Raw genomic sequence first — 9,732 nt, 5'->3', positions numbered from 1 at the left:
CAAATTGGCTGATGTAGTGAAATCAATCCCTCGAAACGCCACTTACACTTGTCACGAAATGCAAAATGAACTCATAAGTACACTCAGCAATGTGGTGACTTAGGCTATCGTGGAGGAAATAGGAGACTCCTTTTAAACACTGAAAGTAGATGGAACCAATAATTTCACCATATATGTAAATAATCTCTGTAATAATTTATCAAAGGCTGCTTTCCATTTTTATGCAGATGATACTGTTATTTATTGTTCATCCTCTTCTATAGACCAAAGTCTTGATTTCCTCCAGTCCGCCTTTGATGTTATTCCATCTAATTTATCTCAACTCAAGTTAGTATTAAATGCAGACAAATCCAAACTCATTATATTTTCCAATGGCAAAAAGTTAACTTATTTTCTCCCCAACATTTGTACTGTTCAAGGGACTGACATTGACATTGAAAGGGTCACTACATACAAATATCTTTTTTTTATTATGCAGTGATGCAAACACGGGTATGGTGAAAAAAGAGAGAACTATTCGAAGCAGAAAGAAACAGCGTAATATACCATCTGACAAAGGCCTGTAATATAATGCTTCAATTAACTGGCTATTATTTATAATATACTCAGATCAATAGGAGACAGATATTTTAAGTTATAAATCAAGAGTTTTTATTATTATTTACAGCAGGGGTGGGGAACCTTTTTCCTTTCAGTTTTTACAACATCTTCCGAGGTCCCTACAAATTATTGAACTCAACCTCTGCTTAAAAAAACTAAAATCACAGACAATTCATTTGGCCTTTCTTTCATGCTGTGCAAAGAAAACGCAACCTCTTAATCCAGATATCTTACCATGACTCGTGCATGCAGCATGACCACCAAAACAGAAAGATATGGACACAAGATGTGCGCAAATGTACTTAGTATCCATGTGAACATGATTTAAGTGGGGGGGACCTAACCTTCTCTAGGGGGGTCCGGGGACATGCTCCCCCGGGAAGATTTTTTTTTTAAATATTGAAGTTAAAAGCATCAATCTGGTGCACTTTGAGAACAACATGAGCAGATCTATGGGTACATCTTTCAACACCCATTTGAAACAGAACTGTAAGCAGATTTTTCTTTCTGGATATTTTACAAATAATCACTCCCCTTTTAAACTCTATTCTTGTTATTTTTAACAACTTTTTTGTTACTGTCATATAGTATTTTATACCTGTTTTTCATTTAGTTTCTAATGTCTCATTAATAATTATAATGATCATATCAAGGTGTGTCTTAACCTCACTGAGATGAAGCTCAGCGCAAATTCAGGCAGGAAGACCTATCACTTCGTATTGCGCGTCATGGCAATACTCGCTCCCTTCACTAAAGGATAGGGAGCGCCACTCCCCACTCCTCAGCTAACCTATCACTTCCCTCCATTCACAAGCCTAATCATCGCACCTGTTAATCCCTCTATATATGCTCTCCCCTTTTCCATCAGCTGTCTTCCAGGTGTCAACGCGCAAGCAGCAGCAGGGCTTCGTCCCAGCTCCGGGTATTAATCCATCGGCTCCGCAGTCTTGCGGATTAAGCTACAGGGGGCGTTCCCCAGTTGGCTAGCGGTTCTAGCCGGCCACCCCGCAAACCCGGATGTGGAAGAAAAAGACAAGGATACTGAGCTCCACGGAAGTTCCTCCGGCTTAATGGAAATGGGCTACTTCAGGCAAACAATTGACACACGCCTTCAGTCTCTCGAGAGGGCATCACTGGCATCAGGGCCGCTCAAATGCGGCGCTTCTGGCCTTCACGCGGAACGGGCCCTCATCGCTTGCGAAGCTTCACCCACTTCCGGCTTCAACCACAACCCCTCTTGCAGGCAGGCAGGGCTCAAGCTACATCTCATCGAAGCTACTTCTCCTCCCGGCTCAGTAGCAGTACTGGTCTCTAAGTGCGTCTTAGGTGGCAAGCAGGTAGTGATGGCGAGATGAAGCCTTATGAAGCTTTGAAGCTTTCCAGCAATTGGTTCGCAAAGGGTTCATGTCATGAGGCTTCATCATGGGCTTCATTTGAACATAAACCCCTGTTGGTCAAAGCGTGTAAAACAGGCAAATTGGAAATCTCAACAGTTGCGCTCTATCTCATACCGAGTTCCCAATGAGTAAAGCCTTAGAATAACTCTAAACAACGGACATAAAATCCTATTTTCATGTTAACAATATTGTTTTCATTCCAGTTGAACGATTGTGATTGAAAAGCCTATAGGAGGCTGGTAAACATTGCAAAGAGGGATTCGTATTCCTTAATATTATTCATAAACTTAACCACGTTGTAGCCTGAGAAGGCTAAACCATATCAGGAATACATTTATTAACTGCATTATCTCATTTAGCTGTAGCTTCTATAAACAAACCCTGCGGTCGTGGGTCGGCTGCTTTCCAGCGAGCCACAGCCCACACGCTGAATCTACCCAAAAAAAACCACTGGATATATCTTATCTGCATTTATTTATTCATGTTTTATTCCTACATTTATTTATGCTTGTATCTATTTATACTTATGACATTTTCCGACCTCTATACAGGACTGTCTCAGAAAATTAGAATATTGTGATAAAGTTCTTTATTTTCTGTAATGCAATTTAAAAAAACAAAAATGTCATACATTCTGGTTTCATTACAAATCAACTGAAATATTGCAAGCCTTTTATTATTTTAATATTGCTGATTATGGCATACAGCTTAAGAAAACTCAAATATCCTATCTCTAAATATTAGAATATCATGAAAAAGTATACTAGTAGGGTGTTCAACGAATCACTTGAATCGTCTAATTAACTCGAAACACCTGCAAGGGTTTCCTGAGCCTTGAAGAACAATCAGCTTGGTTCAGTAAACTAAATCACAAGTATGGGGAAGACTGCTGATCTGACTGCTGTCCAGAGGACTGTCATTGACACCCTCCATCAGGAGGGTAAGACACAAAAAGAAATGTCTCAAAGAGCAAGCTGTTCACAGAGTGCAGTTTCAAAGCACATCCACAAAAAGTCTGTTGGAAGGGGGAAATGTGGCAGGAAACGCTGCACAACCAAGAGAGATGACCGCAGCCTTAACAGCATTGTGAAGAAGAGTCGCTTCCAGAATTTGGGGGAGCTTCAAAGACAGTGGACTGAAGCTGGAGTCCAGGTATCAAAAGTCACTGTTCACAGACGTGTCCGGGAAATGGGCTACAATAGCCGTATTCCCATGGTCAAGCCACTTCTGAACTCAAGACAACGGAAGAGGCGTCTGACTTGGGCTAAGGAAAAGAAGCACTGGACAGTTGCACAGTGGTCCAAAGTCCTCTTTTCAGACGAAAGCAAGTTTTGTATTTCATTTGGAAGTCAAGGCGCCAGAGTCTGGAGAAAGGCTGGAGAGGAGCAAAATCCAAGTTGCTTGAAATCCAGTGTGAAGTTCCCACAGTCAGCGATGGTTTGGGGAGCCATGTCAGCTGCTGGTGTTGGTCCACTGTGTTTCATCAAGCCCAGAGTAAATGCAGCTGTGTACCAAGAGATTTTAGAGCACTACATGCTTCCGTCTGCTGAAAAGCTCTATGGAGATGAGGAATTCATTTTCCAGCATGATCTGGCACCTGCCCACAGTGCCAAAACCACCAGTAACTGGTGTACTGACCATGGCATTACTGTCCTCGATTGGCCTGCAAATTCCCCTGACCTGAACCCCATAGAGAATATGTGGGGTATTGTGAAGAAGAAGCTGAAAGACACCAGACCCAACAATGCTAATGAGCTAAAGGCCGCTATTGAAGCATCCTGGGCATCCATAACACCTCAGCAATGCCACAGGCTGATTGCCTCCATGCCACGCCGCATTGATGCAGTAATCCGTGCAAAAGGATTCCCAACCAAGTACTGAGTGCATTAATGGACATTTTCAAATGTTTGATTGTGTTTTGCTGTTATAAATCTTTTTTTTTTACTTGGTCTGAGGAACTATTCTAATTTTTTGAGATAGGATTTTTGAGTTTTCTTAAGCTGTATGCCATAATCAGCAATATTAAAATAATAAAAGGCTTGCAATATTTCAGTTGATTTGTAATGAATCCAGAATGTATGACATTTTTGTTTTTTTAATTGCATTACAGAAAATAAAGAACTTTATCACAATATTCTAATTTTCTGAGACAGTCCTGTATAAGTGAGGGTCTGAGCTCTTTTAATTCCATCGTGTCACCAGCGGACCCGGGTACAGGAGGGGTAATATGGTTTTGTTATACATCCATGGGTATTATGAGCGTTGTGGCTCAACGGTTCAAATGAATCGCTTCCCGAAGCAGTCACGTGGTATCGACAGGCAGCGAGGTTTGCTTGTCATCGATGACGTCACTGGCCCAAAATGATACAAGCCTCGATACATGCTTCACAAAAAGATTGGGGATTACTCGACACACGCTCCGAAGCCTCGGCGCAATACGTAACATCACTACTAGCAGGTTCAGCGCACAGCAGGCTCGCCTCCTTTCCCTGCGCCTCACCGCTAAAACAGGTAAGAAAAGAGAAGAAAGAAAAGAGAGAAAGGAAAGAAGGAGAAAAGCAAAAGAAGAGAAGAACGAAGAAGAAGAGAGAAAGAGAAGAAGAAAAAGGAGAGGGGGAAAAAAGAGAGAATATCGTTGCTTTAGTTTAGGGTTAAGGTGAGTTCCAGGCAGTGTCGGGTGTAACGCGTTACAGCATGGAGTTATGCAGTTCGGGTAACTACTACCCGTCACAATGCTCAGTAAGTACCGCAGTTTCAAGCTTCACACAGCCACGGATGCTGCCCATCCGTGGTTTTGGGGGGTTTCTTTCAGGGAGAAAGAGATGTTCATGTAAGATGATAGAAGACAGTCTAATCACCCAACCAGCACATCAGCATCTACGTCTCACCGTGGCGTAATTAAACTGCTAATTAAGCTAGTCCTATACCAGGGCTCGATAGTAACGGTTGCCATTGGCAACCATTTGGAAATGTCAACCACTTCTTGGACTTTGGTTGCCATCAGTGGCAACCAGTTTTTAACATAAGAAATAAGGACAGCAAACGTGCACCCCAAAATAGATAAATGTTCATATTCGTTTTTAAGAGTGATATTTAATTGTTGTGACCAGTCGGAACCTGATACTTAAATTGCACGTGCATTGGCGTGATTACAGAGCCAGAAGCGATGCACGTTTACTCGCGTGCGCGGTGCGCCGTGTGTTTGTTTTACAACAAAATGGCGAAGCAAAAATAAGTTGCTTGACTGTGATAAAAGTTCAGCCAACACCTCAACTTCTCCAATGAATGTTCAAAGTGATTCAACTGATGGAGCGTAAGGTAAAACCCGAACGAAAAACAAAGAGGAATGTTTTCTATTCACTTCCGGTAAAAGTTCCTTCAAAATAAGAGTCCCGATCTTATTACTACAAAATAAAAGTGCAAAACGAAACTTTACCATAGAAAATGGTTGCATTAAATTATAATCACTCTATAAAAAGGTAACACATTTTAAATATAGTTAGACATATTAAAGGTAATTTACAGCATCAATAATTAATATCAAATGTTTAACTATGAATGGTTTTCATTTATTTAACATTAGAAATGTATTAGTCTGGCCAATCCAAGACTTCATGCTGAAGGGCCAATGGGTCTATGGTGGGGGTCAGCACAAAGGTCAAGAAAACCCACATTTGAAAGGGAGACAACGGATGATCAAGAAACTGGTGACTTGCTCAATTCATTTGTGAGGGATCTATGAAGACAGGACAACAGCAGCACTACTGGTATTTTGTATACCAGCAATTGAGGGTGGACAAGTTTACTACCACTTAGGTTCAAATAAGTGCGTTAATTACTTATTGTAAAGCATTTGAACATTCTCGTGTCACATGTTCATTATTAAGCGGATGTATAACTGTATAGCATCTTAATTATTTAAAATATAAGGTATCAAAAAGGGCAACCGTATTTTCAGTTGGCAACCAAAAGCGGATGCCTGGTTGCCAGCCTGGCAACCACTTTTAAAAGTTAGCGTTGAGCCCTGCCTATATCATGGGTCATGTCTCAGCATTTACCTAAGCAAATATTATTTCATGCTGCTCATATTGCACTCATATATTTGGTTCATGCTCACATGGCTTATGTTAAGCAGGGCATGATATTCATGCATCATTGTACTCAAGCCAACAGCCGCATTACATTGTCTACATCTCCCTCTTCGCCGGGCATCGGCTCGTGCCGGCTATCCAAGATCTCTCCAGTTTACCTCTGGTAAACATGCATATAACTGGTGGTGGTGTCTTAAGAGCATTTCAGGGCTCGTTCAGGATAGGTGCAGCAAACCTGCCGCAATCAAGGTAATTGTTCCTCTTCCCTACAACAACCGCTTCTCATCCTACATTCGTCCGAACGCCAGTGCCGTGCTGGCTATCCAAAGGTCTCTCCAACCTTCAAATTGGTACGTATCCATATAACTGGTGGTGGTTCTTAGCATGTCAGCACGTATATTCGCCCCGCGGCTCATGTTTATCCTTGCATGTCTAACCCTGTACGTCCAGGTTGTAACCTTCGGGTCTGTATAAAATGTGTCCCTGCGAAGTCAGGTTGCCCCGTACGTCCGGGATGCCCTGTACGTCCAGGATGCCCTGTATGTCCAGGACGCCCCGTATGTCCAGGATGCCCCGTATGTCCGGGATGCCCCGTATGTCCGGGAAGCCCCGTATGTCCGGGATGCCCCGTATGTCCGGGAAGCCCCGTATGTCCGGGATGCCCCGTACGTCCGGGAAGCCCTGTACGTCCGGGAAGCCCTGTACGTCCAGGACGCCCTGTATGTCCAGGATGCCCTGTACGTCCAGGAAGCCCTGTACGTCCAGGGAGGATGCCTAAATCCCCACATGTACTAACCTCTCTTTTCATCCATAGATTTCCACTGCATCCCACAAGGTAAGATTTCATCACGTTCAGTACTTCATACCTTCACTTCTTTTGGGGGTTCATCGGAAACGGTTCTTCCCTTCCCGAATGACATCCTACAAAACCTGGGCCTAATCGCCAAACACCATTTCATTCACTTGTTATAAATTGTCATCATTATGTTTCATTTATATAATGTGACCCGATAATAAACATGTATTCCATACATCACGTCTATCCTGATTGAAATGAAGCTCAGCGCAAGTTCAGGCAGGAAGACCTATCACTTCGTATTGCGCGTCATGGCAATACTCGCTCCCTTCACTAAAGGATAGGGAGCGCCACTCCCCACTCCTCAGCTAACCTATCACTTCCCTCCATTCACAAGCCTAATCATCGCACCTATTAATCCCTCTATATATGCTCTCCCCTTTTCCATCAGCTGTCTTCCAGGTGTCAACGCGCAACCCTCCTCCACCCCTTCGCCTCCTGCTTCCAACTCAGGGCCAAGCTCAACCTTCTCCCTTCCAACCGGACCTAACCACTTATCACCACCACCAGTGTCTAGACCCAGGGGGGTTCATCGGAAACGGTTCTTCCCTTCCCGAATGACATCCTACAAAACCTGGGCCTAATCGCCAAACACCATTTCATTCACTTGTTATAAATTGTCATCATTATGTTTCATTTATATAATGTGACCCGATAATAAACATGTATTCCATACATCACGTCTCTCCTGATTGAACTGAGGTTATTTGAGCCTCTCAGGAGAGAGCTCTCTTCCACCTGGTTGTAGAAAAGCTCTTCGTTTTCGTTAGCATAGCTAGCTAACCAGATGCTAATAACAACAGATCGCCACTGTGCTTACAACTAAAGACACAGCCACGCAAACACTGCGGCATGTGTACGGCTCCTTATGGGTACTGCAATTTTTGAAGAGCTGGAGCGGCGTTCCGGTGCTCTCCGTAAGAATTTAAGTCTAGTCTACACTCCTTTCAGACGAGACATAACCACGTGAAGACACGTTACGCTCGTGTTGTGTTCAAGGAACCTTTCCTTGGCCAGGAAAAACACGCACTCGCTTGTTTAATTATTTTGCGATCTAGATTTCTTCTTCTTTGAAGTGAGAAGTTGTCCGTCAGTCGGACGGACGGACTAACGGACCCCCCCCCAACGAAAACTCTTCGGTTCTCCATGAATTACACAAGTCACCCAAAGCAGCGTTAAAAAAGCGGGAGGCGCCGAAAAGCGACTAATTTGCATCACTGATTATGGATCAGAACTTATCTTTCAAGTCACACACTGAAAATGTTGTTTTAAAATTAGGTTTCTCCTTTCAGACAAGGAAACATTTGATCTCTGTAACGTTTTTACCAGTATTGGATTCTGGCGATCTGCTTTACATGAATGCCTCTAACCAGTGCCTAAAGACTTTGGATACTGTGTACCATTGTGCATTATGTTTTATTACTGGAAGGATATACAGGACTGTCTCAGAAAATTAGAATATTGTGATAAAGTTCTTTATTTTCTGTAATGCAATTTAAAAAAAACAAAAATGTCATACATTCTGGATTCATTACAAATCAACTGAAATATTGCAAGCCTTTTATTATTTTAATATTGCTGATTATGGCATACAGCTTAAGAAAACTCAAATATCCTATCTCTAAATATTAGAATATCATGAAAAAGTATACTAGTAGGGTGTTCAACGAATCACTTGAATCGTCTAATTAACTCGAAACACCTGCAAGGGTTTCCTGAGCCTTGAAAAACACTCAGCTTGGTTCAGTAAACTAAATCACAAGTATGGGGAAGACTGCTGATCTGACTGCTGTCCAGAGGACCGTCATTCAAAACCTCCATCAGGAGGGTAAGACACAAAAAGAAATTTCTCAAAGAGCAAGCTGTTCACAGAGTGCAGTTTCAAAGCACATCCACAAAAAGTCTGTTGGAAGGGGGAAATGTGGCAGGAAACGCTGCACAACCAAGAGAGATGACCGCAGCCTTAACAGCATTGTGAAGAAGAGTCGCTTCCAGAATTTGGGGGAGCTTCAAAGACAGTGGACTGAAGCTGGAGTCCAGGTATCAAAAGTCACTGTTCACAGACGTGTCCGGGAAATGGGCTACAATAGCCGTATTCCCATGGTCAAGCCACTTCTGAACTCAAGACAACGGAAGAGGCGTCTGACTTGGGCTAAGGAAAAGAAGCACTGGACAGTTGCACAGTGGTCCAAAGTCCTCTTTTCAGACGAAAGCAAGTTTTGTATTTCATTTGGAAGTCAAGGCGCCAGAGTCTGGAGAAAGGCTGGAGAGGAGCAAAATCCAAGTTGCTTGAAATCCAGTGTGAAGTTCCCACAGTCAGCGATGGTTTGGGGAGCCATGTCAGCTGCTGGTGTTGGTCCACTGTGTTTCATCAAGCCCAGAGTAAATGCAGCTGTGTACCAAGAGATTTTAGAGCACTACATGCTTCCGTCTGCTGAAAAGCTCTATGGAGATGAGGAATTCATTTTCCAGCATGATCTGGCACCTGCCCACAGTGCCAAAACTACCAGTAACTGGTGTACTGACCATGGCATTACTGTCCTCCATTGGCCTGCAAATTCCCATGACCTGAACCCCATAGAGAATATGTGGGGTATTGTGAAGAAGAAGCTGAAAGACACCAGACCCAACAATGCTAATGAGCTAAAGGCCGCTATTGAAGCATCCTGGGCATCCATAACACCTCAGCAATGCCACAGGCTGATTGCCTCCATGCCACGCCGCATTGATGCAGTAATCCGTGCAAAAGGATTCCCAACCAAGTACTGAGTGCATTAATGGACATTTT

General features: G+C 43.0%; 1 long non-coding RNA gene across 1 annotated transcript; it reads left to right on the top strand.

Annotated features, from left to right (window-relative positions):
* Window positions 1–4,161: 4,161 nt before the first annotated feature.
* LOC307043308 lies at window positions 4,162–7,621 on the top strand. Its single transcript, XR_013809328.1, has 2 exons — window positions 4,162–6,923; window positions 7,336–7,621. It is a non-coding gene; the product is annotated as an uncharacterized lncRNA (long non-coding RNA).
* Window positions 7,622–9,732: the final 2,111 nt, after the last annotated feature.

This window comes from Notothenia rossii, assembly GCF_949606895.1.
Source record: "Notothenia rossii genome assembly, chromosome: 1".
Classification (NCBI taxonomy): Eukaryota; Metazoa; Chordata; class Actinopteri; order Perciformes; family Nototheniidae; genus Notothenia; species Notothenia rossii.
This window is presented reverse-complemented; position numbering and strand designations above follow the sequence as displayed.